The 20,829-nt window shown below is 38.2% G+C and overlaps 1 protein-coding gene and 1 pseudogene across 25 annotated transcripts in view; one reads left to right on the forward strand and one right to left on the reverse strand.

Annotated features, from left to right (window-relative positions):
- The window catches only part of Slmap (sarcolemma associated protein), a 115,752-nt gene that overhangs the window by 89,929 nt on the left and 4,994 nt on the right, over positions 1–20,829 (reverse strand). The gene's annotated exons all lie outside the window — the stretch shown is intronic.
- On the forward strand, positions 5,355–5,684 carry LOC127690537 (60S ribosomal protein L34-like; annotated as a pseudogene).

A 20,829-nucleotide genomic window follows, 5' to 3' on the forward strand; every position in this document is an offset into this window, starting at 1 on the left:
GGACTGAAGAATTTAATTACCTCATACAATCACTGACAGATAATAATGTAATATGAAACGAATTTATTTCATAGCCTTCATTTAGAGTTACAAAATGAACTTCAACATGGTAACTAATTCTAAGAGTAACTAACATGATTTATTTCTTACTAACAGCTAGATACAATCTTTTCTGGGATTAAATTAAGTAACACCTATGCAACTACTAAGTTAAATGCATAGTATGGTCTACCAATTCCTAGCTGAGTTTCAAAAGCCATAATGTTAACTTTTCCTATAAATCAAAAGGATAGTCAATTTGCTTGACCCTTATGCTATACCCTTAAGTTAAAATATCAGATGAAGAAAAAGAGGTACAACTAAGAGATACTATACTGCAACTTACCACGAACAGATTAAAGTACACACCATGGCTTCAAAATAAAGAGTTAAATAAAACACTTAAAAAAAAAAATCAAGTAAGATTTTAGTGCTGAGTTCTCAAAAAAACCCTCATAAATTAAGGCCTGAAGAAATTAAATAAGACAGCACAGTGTGAAGTCTGAAACTACTCCACTTCACAAACTGGCAAACTCCACTATTTCAAACAGAATACTAGGTAACGTTTTAAATAATACACAAATTTAACAATCACCATTTTCAGTAAAAATATTCCTGGCATTAAGTAACTACACAAGGGAGGTTATTGAGTCCTGATTGTGTGCCACACCCAATATTACTCCCATTATACATAATAATTCATTTAATTTTCATAAGCCCTATGAAATGCTATTATTCCCATAAGAAAACTAAGGCACAGAGAGACTTAAATGCTCATCAAATGCCACACAGCCAATAAGAGGACGTATGAACTTATGCACTCATTTCCACAGCTATAGTCCCCAACCTGGTACATTTGACTTCTCAGCTCTTTATCATTCTACTGTAGTACCTTCCAGTCCAATGCTGGAAATATGTCTCAGCAGTTAAGATACTAGCTGCTCTCTTCCAAAGGGCTCAGGTTCAAACCCAGCACCCATATAGCAGCCCACAACTGCTATAACCTCAGTTCCAGGGGACCTGACACCTTCTGGCTTCTGTGAGTGGCAGGCATGCACATGGTACACAGACATGCATGGAGACAAATAGCCATACACATAAAATCAATTAATTAAAACATTTTTTAAAATATAAATCCAATTTCTCATTATCTAGATGAATAAATTGTTTTGCTACAAAAGACAAAAAGTTAATTCAAAGTTCACAAGTCTTTAATAGCAGAACTGGTACTGATTGGGAGACAGGTTTTTCACCTATGATCCTTTTCAAAAATAATTTGTTTACATTAACTATGTCTTTAATAGACAGCTCTCTGTCAGAGCTGTAGATACAGAGACAGGCAGAGCTCTGTGAATTCAAGGCCTGCCTGATCCTTACAATGAGTTTCAGATCAGTCAAGCCTACTTAAAAAAAGACCAAATAAATAAACAAATAAATAAATAAATTCAAAGAATTCATATTATCACTGAAATCAGAACAAATACTTCAAGTTTTCAAAAATAAGATGATGTCAAGAGCACATTTATGCTTGACATATGTCAACAGCATATGTCAAAATATATTTAATCTATATGCTGCAAACAATAAACAATCTAATTCCTTGTACTATCTCTTTAAAGAATTATAGACACATTCATTATAGTGACATTTGCCTCTTCCACTTACATTGCTGCACAGGACTTAAATTTCATCTAAATTTTTATGTGTCATTAAATTTTTTGCAGGGCTAATGAGATGACTCAGCGAGTAAAATCACTTGCATCACAACCCTGACAACTCCATGCATGCATCGTGCACTCACTTGCCTGTACACATGTACATATGCAAGCACACGTAGTAATAAATTAAAATTAAGCAAATACTTTTGACAATATGACTTAATGACTATGCAATATTTCAGAACTCATTAATCTAGAACTACCAGTTTTACTGAATATATAGAATATTTTTTGCAATCAGTCCCTGGGTTAAAATTATTCTGCTTTCATCTTAGTGTTTTATTGTTATACTGTAGAAATATGAAATCCAAACCCCTATGAATTCTTTGATCCTCCTGCCTCAGCAGCCTCTGTAATGCAAAGATTTCAGATGTGCGCCACCACAATTGTTTTGAAGCTCTTAATAACACATCTTTAAACATTACCTATAACACAGTTCCTAGGATGATATACATAAGAACACATTCGCATATGGTTAGTATATTAGCCAAACTCTTCTAAGCACTTCACAACATCCAACCTGTATTTGAGTTTTTACATATTGATTTTGATTTTTGTCGACTTGCTGAAATATGAAACACCTTGGAAAAGAGTAAGATACATCTTGGGTTCCAGGAAGGACTAACTGAGGAGGAAGACTCTCCCTGAGGACGGCGGTCCCATCCGTGAGTGGGAGGAAAGCTGGATGAGTGCTGGCTGGAATTGCCCTTCTTGGCTTCTTGGTACATCAAGCTAGCAGGCATCCCAACCACGTGCTGCTGCATCAGCTCCACCACACCACAGTCTCTGCCACAGAGACTACCCTCTGGAATGGAACCACGCCACAATAAATCCCTCCCTCATTAGCTGCTGTTGTCAGGTACTGTCACTGTGACAGGAAAAGTCTAATTAATAAGTATATTTGTTCCAAGGTGTGTTCTTTACAGCACAGATATTCTAAGTGTTTCACATGGATCCTATGACAAGAGGAAGTGACAACAATGATTTGCCCAAGGTGATGGAAAGTGACAGAGCCACGATTCACAGCCATCTATGATTGGGCTCCACAATCCTCAGAGACATGGACATTCCAAGACTCTGTCACAAAAAACAAGAAAGGGAAGAGAGAGAGATTAGAAGAGACTAAAAAGGAGGAAGAAAGGATGAGGACCAAGGAAAGGTGAGAGGAAAGGAAGCGGGTAGAAAAGGGCAGGCAAACAAGAAGGCAGTATGAATATACAAGTAGGCAAGTAATAATAATAAATGAAAAAGAGGCCATTAATTTGAAAGAGACATGAAGAAGTATATGGGGGGGACTTTTTCTCTTTTCCTTGAGAAAAAGGAAGAGAGAAATGATTTAATTTTACTATAATCTCAAAAATAAAAATCTTGGCTAAGTGTGGCGACACACACCTTTGATCCCAGCACTCAAGAGACAGGAGCAGACAGATCACTGAGTTTGATGTCACTCTGGCCTACACAGTGAGAGCCTGTCTGAAAAAACCTGAATGGATCTGAATAGGGCTTTCTCCAAAATACTGATAAACAAGCACAGGTGTGGTAGGGCACACGCAGCTGGTGGAGGATGAGGCAGGAGGATGGTGAGGTGGATGCCAGCCTGGGCAGAGCCCTGTATCACAAAATGAAAACAAAATGCACGTAAGTCACCAACGAGGATATGAAGGTCAACATTAGTACCCGCTAGAGAACTACAGAGCAAAATCTGAGCTGTCTCTCTACAATTTAAAGACTCTCATCAGGAAATAAAGACACTCAGACACTGGTAAAGTACAAAACCATATATCCACTTTGAAAAGCAGATTGGCAGTTTCTCAAAATGCTATTATACATAGAGCTATACATGATATAGCAATTTTACTTCCAGGTATATATACAAATAAACTAGAAAATATGTGGCACAAAACTTGTGCACAAGCCAAATAGAGAAAACCAAAACAGCTCAAATGTTCATGAATGGCTGAGTGGACCCATAGTGGGTTACTAGCTGCAATAAGACAAAGTGCTGTAAATACTACCCTGGGAGGGGCCCTGAGAACACTGTGCTGAAGAAAAGCAGATGGGAAAGACATGTCGCATAATTCCATTTAAACAAATGTCCAGACAGGCAGGCTACAGACAAAGAAAACTGAGTAGCCGCAGGAGTCTGGCTGGGAGGAGGTACTGGGGAGAGTACCAAGAAGCCCAAGAGATGGAATGGCAATGTTCTGGAACTACCAAGTGGACCTCTGTAGACACACTAAAAACTGCAGTGTACACACTAGAAAATTAAAAATAAACTAAAAGTACAGCTAAGAAATACATGAAGATTTAAACTTTGAAATAAAATATTCAGAAGTAGTTAAAACTGTAATTATATGACTTTTGAGAAAGAACTGGGAATATTAAAAGTCAAGGGATAAAAACGAGGACTTTGTGGTAACTGTAGACAATAGATACAAAGATGGAGATGTCAAACCTGTCAAAAAAAAAATTAAGAACCAAGAAAGAACAGTGCTATGCACAGGAAAGTTTTAAAAATTCCATTAAAAATGCATCCTGAGGAAGGAACAAGAGTGCAGTGCAACAGCATGCTGTGGCCCTGAGGCGGATCCCAGACCTCTCTCCTCCCTGCCCCCCAGACCCTAAAACTAAACTAATCTAAATGCCTGAATTAGCCATATTAAAGACTCCCTGGTGACTTTTAAATATAATGTAATGGAGAATCACATGAGGTATGTAGGAGAAAGTAAAAGCATATAGAAAGTGCGTAACATCAGAGGGAATATGGACAGATTTCACCAAATGCAAAACTGAACTTTAACCAAAAAAGTATTACTTTTGTACACTAAATTTATAGGACAAATTAAGTGTGTTAACTTTCCAAGCAATCATTTGTCCTAGATGAGCTGAGGGGTGGAAGCTGGGTAGTAGCACACTGTGTACCAGAATGTCACACCCAACCCATAGGAAGCGCTCACTCAGTGAGGACTGCACTTCCAAATTATTAAATTATCACATACGCTTCAGGAAATTAGAAATTTAACAAATGAAAAAACAAACAAATGAACAAAAGATAAAACTTTCAAGTCTGAAACTAAAGATCAAGAAGAAAAGAATTTCCTTCAAAATACCCATAAGAGGAAACTAAGGAGGCCATTTAACTTTATTGTGTTACTAAATACAGCTAGCCATATTAATAAGTTTCTTTTTAAATATACCACAGCTCAAATCCAAAGTCAGAAGATGCAAAGCAAAGATACTCTACACTGGCATACATTCCTGGCCCTTTATTATTTATACTGCTAGTATATTAAAAAATATGTGAGTCTACACAATTCTAAAGAATTAGCTTTTTAAATGATATAACTATAAAATATCCATTCAGAGTAGATATTTCTAAAAACACAGAATGCACTGTAGCCAGGCTGAGCATATATATATGCTTATATATATCAGCGACAGAGCACTTTCCACATGTAACAAAGGCCCTGTGTTCAATACATGATACCTCCATCACAGTCAACTTAAGGAATATACAATACAGAAAACAAAAACTATGGTTTAAGAAAAATAGAACAGGTTCTTCCTCTTCCAAAGATGTTCTTAGAGGCACTCAGAATGGTCCAGTGGCTAACATACCGCGAAGGCTTTCCTACGATACAACCTCTAACAAAACTAGGCTGTCTCGAACCCCTGACAACAGGGTTCCACCAAGGCTGGGAAAGCACCTAAATCTCCATGTGGTGTGTGCCCAGGTAGACTGCAAGGATTCCTGCTGTGAGACCCAAAGTCCTTATGAGACTGTCTAAGACAAAGATGCAGGTCAGCTGGGCCCATGACTGTTCCATGTGTGCCAAGTGTGTCCATGACAGGATCAAGCGGGCTTTCCTTATTGAAGAGCAGAAAATCATTGTCAAAGTGTTGAAGGTACAACAGAAAGCAAAATAAATATGCAGCTTTTTTAAATTAAAAAAAACAAAAAAACAAAAAAAAAAAAACAGGCACTTGGGAGGCAGAGGCAGGCAGATTTCTGAGTTCGAGCCTAGTCTACAGAGTGAGTACCAGGACACCCAGGGCTATACAGAGAAATCGTGCCTCAAAAAACCCAAATAAATAAATAAATAAATAAATAAATAAATAAATAAATAAATAAATAAAGCGAATAAATAACAGAAAAACAGAACAGATACAACAATTATCTAAGAAATCTAAGGAAGAAATGGGTAATCTAACTGTAAAAACACATTTAGCATTAACTAAACTTATACCAATACCCTGTTATGATCTATTCAATATTAACTAAACTTAAAAAAACATAAAACAAAAAAAAAAAAAAACATAAAACATACACATACACACACACACACACACCAACAAAACAAACTTCCAACTTAAGTTCAAGCCAGTCAAAAAGAAAACAGTATAAAGACAAATGCTAAAAAAAGAGTAAGGATGATTTCTTACTGACTGATTCAGCTCATCTACATAACTTTCACAGAGAAGAAAATGACATTTTGACACTAAAGCATTAACACATATGAAAAGTATAAAGAAACCAGTATAATCAAACACTTGTAAACATCACTAAGAGTCTGCTTTTTAAATATTTGATTAACATAATTTTTATAAATTTTTGCTTTTTAAAGCCAAGTGCTGTTGCTAGGGTTACTATAAACATCACAGTTCACCTCAGTTTTCTTTTTAAACAAGATAGCTGCAAGCAATGCAGTTAAAGGAGCTCAAGTTGCAAAACTATTTTGAACACAGCAAGAAGGGCAAACCACAAAATATCCTTTGTATTTCTAATGTCAAAATACTTCCATAAATATATAACGCAAAATTTGAAATTAGATAATGTCAAATTAACTTCAGGTTCAAATTCAGTCAAGGATATAAATTATGAAACCTCTGCTACACAATAAAATTATAATCTTCTGAGGATGTAATCTGTACAATTTAAATGCCATGCCAAAAGGCTTAAGAAATGTTTGGTGTTTTCTGGTAACAATAATAGAGGTTCGTTTAACACATTTTTTAAAAATTATATTGAAAATACTAAAATAAACTTTAAAAAGTAGTCATAATTCAGGAAATGTATCATACCTTAACTTTTGGAAGGCATTTTCAAAATGTTTTCAAGACTCAGAAAGTCAGTTTTGTGGAAGCCATGTTAGCAGAGTTACACTGTCCAAAGGAAGTGACAGTGCAGACTGTGGGTTTTGACATCCACAGTTTACAATAGATAAACATTGTGCAAAAAAGAGTACTAAACCTCAACAGAGGCACAGGTCTTTGCTGGAGATGGAAGTGCACGCCTGTAAGCCCAACACCTGGGAAAGCTGAATGAAAATTTCACACGCTCAAGATTAAGCTAAAACTTTTATTATTGGCCAAATGCAGAGTAAAAGCACACAAATCAGCTCTCAGAAAGTCTTTCCTCCACAGACTTTGGACACAGGAGTTACATACTTTTTTTTTTTTTTTTTTTTTTTGGTTTTTTAGTTTTTTGTTGTTTTGGATTTTCAAGACAGAGTTTCTCTGTATAAACCTGACTGTCCTGGAACTCACTCTGTAGACCAGGCTAGCCTCGAACTCAGAAATCTGCCTGCCTCTGCCTCCCAGAGTGCTGGGATTACAGGTGTGCACCACCACTACCTGGCTAACATACATACGTATATTCAAAGTCTTCTCTAAAAATTTTTTCCTCTCCATAATAATGCAAAGATAAATTCCAAACTTTTCAAAACTCAGAACATTAAAAAAAAATTATAAAAATATCATCTATGGCTACTGAATTTCTAATTCATGCTGTATTATAAAGCTCAAAATTCCAATATATTGTTGACATCTGTGACTCACAATCCATTAGCACAATATGTATTTAACTCAGGATTTCAACTAACAAGTAAGCCTACGAAGGAATACCTGAACTGTATAGCTTTCCTCACACCAGTCACTCCTCATGTATATGGGCAATCAACAGAGACTCTGTGATAGTAGCAAGATTAAAACTAAGAACAAACAAGTTGTCAACAAACATAATACACAGGCTTTCAAAGCAAAACGTTTAATTATACTCTATACCCCTCAATCAAGCATTTCAGAGTAACTACACTCACCAACTAACTGAGCCTACAATTCTACTACCTTGAACATCCCTTAAGTCACCAAGAAGACAGCTCTGATATAACATGAATATGGAATTAAACTTCACACTCATGTGTTAAAGAATGGGTCTCACGCAATCTTCCTAGGTAAGATTTGGGAAAAATGATAAAAGTCATGAGGGCTTTGACAATCAAAAAATTAATCCATTAAAAGATTTTTAATTGGTGGAATGGGAAGATGGTGGAAACTGGGTCTCACTGGAAGAAGTGGGTTACTAGAGGTCAGCTTTTAAGGGGTACATCTTGGCCACAGCCTCTTCCTCTAATATCCTGTTTCCTAGTTGACCTGAGGCAAACAGAGTAGCTTTTCATACCATGTCTTGTTGCCATGATGCTAAAAACAATGGAATCAGGAAACCAAGTAAACACACTCATAAATACTGTAGAGCTAGGCTAACTGTAGTGTGATGCTAGGTATTTCCCATCCATTCACATTGAGGCAGTGAGAGGCCAGTGATTGGAGGGGAGAGAGGAGGAGGAGCTAAGAGAAGGAGGTGTGGAGACAGAGGGAGTCTGGGAGCTGCAGGAGGAGACAGATCCAGATGGCATCAGATATGTTTCTGGTGTGCTGAGAAGTTAGAAATATTGGGATAAAACTTTTATCATTGTAATTTGGCATTATGTAACTGGGAGTTCCATATACATAAATATATTTGGTAAACTACTCAAGTTTAAGAGCCATGCTTTGCCAGATACTTGGAAGGAATAAGTGCTGAGCAGGTGGGAGAGACCCGCCAGGACTTGGAGCAGAGAGGCCTGGCCGGGCGGTACTACATTGTCGCAATTTCCCACTACAGTAGTGTATTGGCTCAGCTGGTGGAGTGCTTTCCTTACATGCACAAAGCCCTGGGTTTGATCTTCAGTACTGAAGTGTGCTGGCACATGCCAGTAAGCCCAGAGCTCAGGAGGTTGGGGCGGACCAGGAATTCAAAGTCATCTTTGGATACACAGTAAGTCCAAAGCCATACGAAACTAATCCATTAAAAGATTTTTATGGGAAGATAGTGGAAGATGGGCTATGAGATGATAATCTATAAGATTATCATCAACAACAAGTAGAGGTCAAAATGTATAATAATTATATAATAATAGCATAATTAGCTCACCTATATAATTATTCTATTTCATAGTCTATTAGCCCTATGGTTTGGATGGTGAATGTCTACCACAAACCCAGGTGTTAAAGATGCAATCCAATGGATGGCACTATTGGGAAATAAATTTGTTTCTATACAGTAGGACATACTAGAAGGAACTTAGATCACTGGAAACATGAACATGGAGAACAGTATGTAACACCAGTCATCTCCGCTTTCTCTTTTATGTTCCCTGGCCACAAAATAAATAGCTATGCTCAACCACACACTCCATTCATGGAAAACAGGAATGAAAATAGAACTACACAAATACTAGGAAACCAAACAATACTTATGAATGAACAGTGGGTCATTGAAAAAATAAATCGAGGTAGGAATTTTAAAATTCTTAGAATCAAATGAAAATGACAGTACAATTTACCAGAACCTCTAAGATACAGCCAGAAGAAAGTTTATATATAAATACTCACATTAAACACTCAGAGACGGGTGCTGGTGGCGCACGCCAGTAATCTCAGCAACTTGGGAGGCAGAGGCAGGTGGATTTCTGAGTTCAAGGCCAACCTGGTCTACAGAGTGAGTTCCAGGACAGCCAGAGCTACACAGAGAAACCCTGTCTCAAAAAAAAAAAAAAAAAAAAAAAACTCAGAGACAGTTCCAAAAAGCAAACCTAACAACATACCTCTAGCCAAATTAACAAAAGAGCCAAATTTAAGAGATAGAAATGAAAAGAGAGATGTTACAGATGACAAGGAAATCCACGAATCATTAGATAATATTTTGAAAGCTATATTCCAAGAAACTGGAAAATCTACAAGAAACGGATGAACTTCTAGATACCTGTAACCCTCATATCAAATAAAGACATAAGAACTTAAACGGACCCATGACAAATGAGACTGAATGTTGACTGAATAATTTTAAAGTTTATGTGTGCACACACGCTCGCAAACACACACGCACACACATATACACACGCCAAAAACAAAACAAACAGCTCAAGACAAGGATTCACTGCTGATTTCCCCTTTTAAGAACCCACACCAATACTCATCTAAACATTCCACCAAACAACAAGCAACACTGCCAATCTCATTCTAAGAAGCCAAGATCACACTGAAACCAAAGGAGGATGCAACTCAAAAACAATACTACAGACCAACTGCCCTGACTAGCCCTGAGGTAAAACTCCCAGAAACACATTAATAAGACTACACATCATGACCAAACTGGTTTATTTCCAGGAATTCAAGTTTGGTGCAGTATATGCAAATTAACAAATACAATCATTATATAAATACACTAGAGGACAGAACTTGAATGATCACTTGACAAAGTTCAATATCTTTTCATGACAGAAGTCCTAAACATACTAGATAGGAATAAAATGAATATATCTAAACATGATAAACATTATATATATCGCCTACATCCAACATCATATTAGATGTTAAAAAAAAAAAAGTACTTCCTCTGCAATTTGGAACTAGTCAAGAGTGACTCTCTATTATTCAACAGTACTTCAGTCTTACCTACAGCCATAAGGCAAGAAAAGACATTAAAAAAAGAAAGAAAAAAAAAGCAAAGGCTAAAGTCAAATCATCCCTATTTGCAGATGACAAAGACTCTGAAGACTCCACCAGAAAACTGTTAGATACAATACTCCAGCCAAATAACAAACTACAAAATAAACACAAAAAACAGTAGCTTTTAATTTTTTTTATTCATTTTTTATTTTATTTATTTATTTATTTTTTTATTTATTTATTTATTTATTTATTTATTTTGGGGGTTTTTTTGGATTTGGCTTTTTCCAGACAGGGTTTCTCTGCATAGCCCTGGCTGTCCTGGAACTCACTCTGTAGACCAGGCTGGCCTCGAACTCAGAAATCCGCCTGCCTCTGCCTCCCAGAGTGCTGGGATTACAGGCGTGCGCCACCACCGTCTGGCTCAGTAGCTTTTTTAGATACCAGCAATAAACTTGCCAAAAAGGATTTTTTTTTAAATCCTACCCACAATAGCTTCAAAATACCTAGTAATAAACCTAACCAAGGAAATTAAAGACTTCTACAATCAGCACCTTTAAGACTGTAAAAACAAGGTGCTGGAGATGGCTCAGTGGTTAAGAGCTTGTGATGGTTTGTATAGCTCCAGCTATCCAGCATCAATTGTCCTAGTAGTCTCCTTCTCCTCTTGACTATAAAGCCAGAGTCATGTGGCTGAAGCTGCCAAAGTAGCTGCTTCCTGGGGCTGCAACTTGCACCCTTGTTCTATTACATCATCACCAGCTTTCTGTTTTCTAACTCCTGCACACTGCCTAGCTTGGCTGTCCCAGAACTTGTTCTGTAGACTGACCTTGAACTCAAGAGATCTGCAAGGCTCTGCCTCCTGGGATTAAAGGTGTATACTACCAAGCCTGCACCAAATTTAGCTGAGTGGGATCTTGCCCCAAAGTCATCACTCCCTTTATTCAAAGTAATACCTTAGAACACAGCATTCAGCTCCATTTCACTTCCTGGTGCCCCTTTAATACTCAAACCATGTATTTTATATTTTTTCCTTTCTAAGCCTGCAATGCTTATTCAAAACACTATTGATGAGACTTAACCAGAAAGCAAAGTCTATGATGGGCGTTTCTGAGACTGCCTTTGTTAAATGCAATTAATCTGAGTCTCTTCACCTTAGCCTCACGTACATTCTTCAGACAAGGGCAAAAAGCAGCCACGTTCAACAAAATACTACAAAAACAGTCTCTAGGCCATATACTGAAACTTCATGGGTCAGGTCTGTACAGTTGAAATCAATCACAGCAACAAAGTGTTCCATATTCCTACTAAGATGGCTCATTAAGCCCCACTTAAAGCATTCCAAGGCTTTCCAAATGTAAAGTCCCCATTCCACATTTTTTTAAAGATTTATTTATTTATTTATTTATTTATTTATTTATTTAATGTATATGAATACACTGTCGCTCTCTACAGACACACAAGAAGGACACACTGGGTATCATTACAGATGGCTGTGAGCTACCATGTGGTTGCTGGGAATTGAACTCAGGACCTCTGGAAGAGCAGTCAGTGCTCTTAACCTCTGAGCCATCTCTCCAGCCCCCCCAATTCACATTCTTACAAACAAAAGCATGGTATCACAGCAATATACCACTCCTGGTACCAACTTCTGTATTAGACTTCTCTAGAGTCACAGGACTTTCGGAATGTATCTCTATATTGAGGGAATTTATTGTGATGACTTACAGTCTGCACCCAACAATGGGCAGCTGTGAATGGGAAGTCCAAAAATCTAGTGGTTGCTCAGTCTCACGAGGCTAGGTGTTTCAGCTGGTCTTCTGTAGAAGTAGATTCCAATAGATAATAGTCAAGTAAATGCAAGCAGGCAAAGATGAGTGAATCTTCCTTCTTCCAAGGTCCTTAAATTGGGCGAGCAGAAGGTGTGGCCCAGATTAAAGGTGTCTGCCACCATGCCTGATCTGGGACTTGCCTTGTCTCTTGAACTCAGAGATCTTCTTGCCTCAGTCTCCTGGGATTAAGGGTATGCATTACCTTGCCTGGGCCTAAGCTTTTCATGGGCACTATGCCTCAAGATCTCCACGCCAAGATCCAGGTCAGAAACTTGTGTCTTCCAGCCTCAAGATCTGGATCACAGGTGAGCCCTCCAATTCTGGATTGTAGTTCATTCCAGATATAGTTAAGTTGACAACCAGGAATAGCCACTACAGAGTCGCTCTTCCAGAGCACCCAGGTTCAATTCCCAGCACCCACATGGCAGCTCACAACTGTCTACAACTCCAGCTCCAGAGAATCCAACACTTTCACAGAGACATGTGTAGGCAAAACACCAATGCACATTAAAGAAAAAAAAAAAAAGACTGAAGAAACTAAAGACCCAAGATGATGGAAAGGCCCATCCTCCATGTTCCTAAATCAACAGACTATTGTAAAAATAGATGTTACTGAAAGATGCCTACAGAAGCAACCTCCTTTAAAATTCCACTAGTGATCTACACAGCTATAGAAAAATAACCCTAAACTCCACATGGAAGACCCCACAACAGCTAAAACAAACCTAAGCAGAAAGAACTGCTGGGAGTGTTAGAGTACCTAAACTCAAATCATACTACACAGATAAAGCAAGAAAAGCAACAGACAAGATGGGCAGCCTGGGACTGCCATGAAGAGATGTGTGGGTCAGTGTAATAGAACAGAAGACACAGAAATAAACTCACATATCTAGATGCCAGTCACACATGCGAAAACTGCCAGACTGGTCCACAAACGATAATGAGAAAATAACATGTCCACTCATGAAAACTGAAACTAGATCTGTATTTCTGCCCTGCACAAAATTCAATTCAAGATGGGTCAAAGACCTTAACATGAAAGCTGAAATTCTAAAGCTGCTGGAGGAAACATAGGGAAGACCACTTTAAGGCAGAGTCACAGAGAAGAACCTTCTAAACAGTACTGCCGAAGCCCAAGTAAGCCCGACTGCTGACAAATGGGATCACATGAAATTAAAGGGGCCCTACCAGCTAAGAAAAAACAAAATCAAAAGTCAACAGAGTAAAGAGACAGTCCACAGACTGGTCAAGAACACTCTGCCAAGCCTATATTTACAAATCTTCTAGTAAAAACAATGGGCCAACACTGAGCCAAGCAGGCAATTCTCAGAAGAAAGACAAATGTTTAATAAGTTTTTAAAAGATGTTCAGCACCTTAGCCATGAGAAAAAACTGCCTTCTTGATTGGCTGACTAGATTCGAATCATAAAATTTTGCTTGATTTTTTGAGGAAAACCATGTGTACTAAAGATTAATTAAGAAATTATTATTACTTTGCCACATTCATCAATTCACAAATTCAAAAGAATTTACTAAGATTAGCAAACTCAAAAACAGACTATTCAAGGGAGAAAAACTCTCAACAATGAAAATACATATATATAAATTAAACATGGTAGAACATGCCCAGCACTTGGGAGGGAGAGGCAGGAGGATCATGAATTCAAAATCATTCTACAGTGAGTTCTATACCAGCTTGTACTACAAGAGACCCCACCTCAAAAAAAATTCACTTATAGAAAATCAGCACACAAGATATTATTGTGTAAGCACACCAACTAAACCAAGAAAAAAAACTTCATAGTCACAAGTTAAGTACCTACTAAGCATGAGAAATTCTCTTCTGTCTTTATAGCCTGCATTTAACTTTTTGTTTGGTTGCATTTCTTTTGTTTGGTTTAGCAGTATGGAAATGGAATGCTCTTTGCCCTAGACTCCTTTACAGGTAAAGAAGACTAAAGCTCAGAGCGTTCCCAGGGCGGCCCAGCTGGAAAGCCTTACAGTCATTATCGGAGGCAGCTCAGGGATGGGCCATGTGTTCACCTGCCTCAGAGACTGACAGCATTCTCCTTTCCCATCCCAATTAAGTGGGCTTCTGAGATGCATTTCCCACAGTACTTGGCTGTCTTTTGGGTCTTCCCGCCTTAAGTGTTTCCTGTTCCTGAAGGCTGGAATCCACTGTTCTTTTTCATCCAGCCTGCAGAACCCTACTCAAGCTTTAAACAGGGATTTAAAAACAGCATTCTCTGCGGAGCTTTCTCCATTCCTCCCACACTCTCTGCCCCCATTCCTGGAGGAAGCAATATATGACTTTCTCAGCTCCCTGGAAACAATGATTCACAGATACTTCTGGTATTTGGAATCCTAATTATTTTTTTTAATACAACTATCTACTGGACTCTGCACTGCACTTGCAAGCATTAGACAGGAGATACTAATTGACCTGCAACATAATGCTACCAAACTAAGTTCAATAGTAACTTAAATTAATACTTTGTTCTCACAACAATAGTGTTTTACCCTCTCAGTGTCCCTGTAATTGTCACAAATCCCTGGGTTAGGAAAATTTTGACACACTTCCCAGGTTCAGATTAGGTTTTAAACTATGTCGTTAACTACCATTGCTCAGCTCCCACATTAAAGTTCCAGCATGGCAACTTCTCAGTAGTATCAGAATTGGTCTTGATAACAAATATTGCAAAAGTACAAACAGTCTCTCCATTTACTAAACTTATTAAAACAAAAGTCCAATCATGATTAACACATTCACGGTAAGGAAACAGAAAGAAAATTCAAACTACATTGGAATTCAAAGCTAGGAATGGTGGCTCAAGTCTATAATGCCAGCACTTGGGAGGGGAAACAACACTGCAAGTTTGAGACCAGCCTGGACATTATAACACATGATCTCAAAAAAAATAACGGGCATGGTAGCATGGATTTGTAATCCAGTACTGTGAACTAAAAGATGAAAAGCTCCTTGGAGCTAACAGGCCAGCCAGTCAAAGTCTCTGACTGGAGAGCTGCAGGCCAATAGGAGACCCTGACTCAAGGGAAGTGGGTGGTATTCCTGAGGATGACAACCAGGGTTCTCTAGCCTACACACACATCACCACCACCACCACCACACACACACACACACACACACACACACACCACCACCACCACCACCACCACCACCACACACCACACACACATACACGTATGCTCATACTTGTTAAGAAAGAAAGTTGGTTTATTGATCTATCTAAGTGGACAAATGCAATAAAAAAAATTGTACACCAAACTAACAGCTATTTCGAAGGTAGAAGGTATGAAGGATGGGTTTCTTTTAATCTATATGTTTCCATATCGCTTCAACTTTTATGAGAGCATATTACTACTATTTGGAAAACTAAAACTACAGAAAGTCTTGAGTCTCCATATTGAAAATTCTTGTTTGGCGGTTTAAATCAAACAAGCAGTTAGTTACACATGCAAGTAAAACTACAAAGCATGAAAGTATTATGGAAATCTAATGTATGAAGTTTAAACTTAAAATCTACCACAAAGTATAGATTAGACAAAGAATACAATACTAATCACAAAAACCTCACTTTCCAAGTACCACCATAAAGCTTCCTTTTTATTTATTTATTTATTTTTTAAAGATATACTTATCTATTTATTTATTTACTTCATCTATGAGAGTACACTGTTGCTGTCTTCAGATACACCAGAAGTGGGCATCGGATCCCCATTACAGATGGTCCTGAGCCACCATGTGGTTGCTGGGAATCGAACTCAGGGAAGAGCAGTCAGTGCTCTTAACCGCTGAGCCATCTCTCCAGCCCCTTCCTTTTTAACTATAATGAGTTAGCACACACCGTGATATGTGTATGTCTCCCTCTCCCTGCTCCCTCCCCTCTCTCTCCAAGTGTCTACAGGCTCTGGAGATTAGACCAAGGCCCTGTGCTCTTCCTCTGAACTAAGCACTTAACACTCTCCAGTGCCATGTAGCCCAGGCTTGCCATAACTTGCAATCTTCTTGCCTCAAGTGTCTGGAGCACTGGGACTACAGGCATACACCACACCCTCTCTTTCAACTGTAAAAACTGTATGGTGAAAATGGGAGAAGGGGACTCGTGGGCATAGGCAGTAGAGGGTATGGATATGTGCAAAGTATAATTACATACATATATGAAAAATGTCATGATGAAGTCCATTGTTTTGTATGGTAAGAACAAAATAAAAATAAAAGAAAAATGTTACTAGGTAGGTCAGTGGTACAACACCTCCTGAGAATGGCTTTAGGAGAGGTAGGTTCCATCTCCAGTACCGAATTAAAAAGTCTTTCCAGGTCGGGCAGTGGTAGTATACAACTTTAATCCCAGATCTTGGAAGACAGAGGCAGGGAATCTCTATGAATTCAAGGCCAACCTGGTCTACAGAGCGAGTTCCAGGACAGCCAAGGCTACACAGAGAAACCCTGCCTTGAAAACCAAAAAAGGAAAAAAGAAAAAGAGAAAAAATTAAAGACTGCATTATTCATCTGCAACATGCACCTAAATAGTATCTAAGAAAAAACATTATGAACAGTGGAAATAAGTTTAGAAAAACATCAGCCAACTAAGAGAAATGATCACCAGATTTCTTCAGTTGTTGAAAATTGTAACAGACAAACTTTTAGTTATATGCCACAAAATGAAAGCTTAATTTAAATTACCTTTTAATAGCAAAAGACTTAGCCAAGTGTGGTAATGCACACTTTTAGTCCCAGCACCTGGGAGACCAAGGCAGGTGAACCAATGTGAGTTCAAAGTCAGCCTGGTCTATAGTGAGCTCTAGGACAGCCAGAGCTACATAATAAGACCCTGACTAAATAAAATCAAAATGAAGAGGAAGAGAAAGAGGGAGAAAGGAGGAGGAAGAAGAAGGAGGAGGAGGAAGAAGAGGAGGAAGAGAAAGAGGAGGAGGAAGAACAGGAGGAGGAGGAGTGGCAATAAAAGATGCAGTTTTATTACAACTGTTAAGTCCATAAGAAGTTCAGAATAAGTGCCTAGTACTTTGGCTTTTTTATTCCATGAGTTTAAAAAAAAAGAAAGAAAGAAAACATCAGACTGTAGCAGCTCTGTTTGCTTCCTAAACGTGTTATACAAATTATATAATGAATATTTAAAAATATACTCACCCAATAAAGTATCATTTTGTCTAAGAGTGGCTATAAATATACTAGTTCAAAACTAATATCACCAAACACAAGTTTATATAAAAGCCCGAAATACTTGGCAAAATATCTTGCACATTGCAAGTTCTCAGTAAGTAATGATTTGTACAGAGTACATGTTGATAATTAAGTTCGTAACTTCACATTGAAAACTAACTTGAATGATCCTTCGCCCTTCAACCCACCAAGGGTTTGTAGAAATACAGACTGCTGGATTGTTCACAGTTCAATCATTCAAACATTTATATAGTGCCTATTCTTTGTTCTCAAGAGCTCACATCTGGCAGGGCAACAGAGCATTTGCATTACACTTATTTTGTTGTCTGTGTCCCAAAATTAAGTTATAGACAAAGTTCTATAGAAGTAAAGAGAAAGAAGCCATCCATTCTTCAGAGAATCAGGGAAAATTTCCCCCTGGAACTAAGCCTCAGGGATAAAAGGGAAAGGTCATTCTGGGAGACAAAAAGGCAGAAAGGGCACTTGTTTAAAAAGGAACAGTGAGCACTGTCATAGACCCTTGTGCAGCAAATTTGAGATGAAGGGAAAAAAGAAATGGGAAGTAGGGGTGGAAGACAGATTTTAATACTAAAAATAATTAATGGAACAATAATCAAGGATTTGTTTTTTTTGTTGTTGTTTTTCTGAGCAAGAGTGTGCAATGTTTGTCTGCCTGTAACACCCAGAGAGAAGCATGAATCCCAGAAAGTTGTTAGAATAAATGCCACCCCGAACATATGCCCTTTTTTTCCTTTGGAAATTCTTGGAATGGAATCAGGCAGGGTCTTAGGCATGGTAGGCATGCATTCTACCTTGGTGCCCTATCTTGCCAGCCATAGTATTCCTGATTCAAATATAAAGTAATATAAGAACTAATCTCACTGCTTAAGATCAAGTGTGAAGAACCAATCTCATGGCAAATAGAGCAGTGCACACTTATAGTCTATGCACTAGATTAGAGATATTAAAACTAGAGAGAGATTAAAGCCAGACTGGACTAGACAGCAAGTTCCTGCTATCCTGAGTAATATAAAAAACAAGACCTTGTCTCCAAAGCCTCCATTTCTCAAAAAAGAACCAATCTCACAATCTTTCTACTTAAACCTTAAATGGTGAACATTGTACTCCCTACTTACTACAGAATGGATCTTAGACTAACACAAATATCATTTAAGAAAACTAACTAGGAGCCCAAGAAGGGAAAGAGTGAATTTAAAGCCAGGCATGGTAGAACACTCCTTTATTCTCCATATTCACTAGCAGAGGTAGAGGGAAGCTCTGTGAGTTCAAGACCAGCCTGGTCTATAAATGAGTTCCATGACATGACCGCCATAGTAGCTCACTATGTTTAGTGAGACCGTGTCTCAAAATAAGAAATTAATGAATTTAAGGAGTAAAGTCAAACAACAAAATGGGAGGGGAAGATTAAAATTATATAAACTATCATTTTTCAGGTGTTTTACCCTCATGTATTATGTGTATCATGTGTGTGTGCAGTGACTACAAAGACCAGAAGAGTGTTGGATCTCCTGGGTCTGGCCTTAAAGATAACTGTAAGCCACTATGTGGATGCTGGGAATCACACCTGGGTCCTTTGGAAGAGCCGCCAGTGAGTACTCTGAATCGCTGAGCCATCATCTCTCCAGCTCTAAGCCATATGGTTTTTTTAACTTTTAACTGATTCTTTGTGAATTTATATCACGCACCCCAATCCCACTCAGATGTCCCTCCATATCTACCCTCCACCTTTGCAACCTCCCCCACAAAAGAAAACAAAAAATAAATTTAAAAAAAATTCACTGTGGAAGCTGTGGTGTGTCATGGTGTGTCCCACAACATACCCCTCTGTCCACACATCTTTTATTAGCAAATGTTCACTGCAGGGAGTCATTGATCTGGTGTGAGGCCAATCAAGTGGCCTCTGTACATTATCAATACTGGATCATTGCTTGGACTCCTCTCAGATATCCTGTTGTTGCCCTGTGTCATGGAGATCCTACAGCTTTGGATCTGCAGGATCAACCCCTTCACGCACTCCAACAGATCATAGTGGGGTAGACACTAGGTGGGCCAATTCAAAGCCAGAGATCTGGGCCTGGATGGTAGCTGAGTTAGCCAGCCTACCAGATCCCCTGCACCCACAATACCAGGGCCAGCTCTTCCACTTTGCCCAGAAGAGGGACAGGGCCAGCTCTCTCTCCTCTGCCTAAGCTGTGTTTTTAAAAGACCAATAAATTAGATTAAATATGTCATCAATTTTCCAATATTATACAATGTAACATGAAAGGAAATAACACATGTAGTTTGGTAACACAATCTGGCTTCCTATACACATTTAAATTAATGTACTTTAAACATACTTATGAGATAAACAACTTTCTCACAAAAACTAACATTCCTCAAAGAACTTTTTGCTTCTGTTAACAAAAAGAAAAACTTAGAAATCTGCTAAAGCAAACATACATACAAAATAAAAAGCAATGAACATCTAATCTGCTATTCTCTCACAGGCTGAGCCCAGGATCTTAACCATCAAGTTTAGACATGTCAAGGAAAAAAACAGCCTGGCTTTCCTTGCACTGACACTGGAGCACGGACAAACCTCCCTGTCTCTAAGCCTTCTCTTAAGTAACCCCTCCCACCCACACCCCTTTCTTTGATTCGACTTACCCACACTCTGCCTTTTTTGAAGTACTTTTCATTCAGGAACTATGTTATCTATGAAACTTTCCTAAAATCTTCCCTTGTTATAGAAATGCTACTGGACAATTTAATATAATATACTGGACTGCTTATTTTGCTTTTGGACATTTAATCATTTTCATTTCTACTGTCAACCTGGTGTTTGCACTTAACAAAATCACATCCTGTTTAAAATGTCACAGTCTTAGGATGGCAGTGTTTATGAGGGTGACCCTGCAGATATCAAGTCAAGAACCAAAATAGCTGGGCTGAAAGTGTGGCTCTATCCTTTATTAGCAATGTGAACTCAGGGATGGTAACCTAATCTCTCTATCCCTCAATTTCCTCATATTCATGAGGGAAAAATAAGCACATACCACAGAGCTGAGGATTAAATTAACATGAAAAGAAGTGGTTGGTTCTCGACTTTCCTAATGCAGCACCATTAATACAGTTCTTCATGTTGTGGTGACCCCCATCTATAAAATTATTTCATTGCTACTTCATAACTGTTATGAATCGTAATGTAAATATCTAATATGAAGATATCTGATGTGTGATCCAGAGGTTGGGAGCCACAGATTGA

This window comes from Apodemus sylvaticus, chromosome 8 (genome assembly GCF_947179515.1).
Source record: "Apodemus sylvaticus chromosome 8, mApoSyl1.1, whole genome shotgun sequence".
Lineage (NCBI taxonomy): Eukaryota > Metazoa > Chordata > Mammalia > Rodentia > Muridae > Apodemus > Apodemus sylvaticus.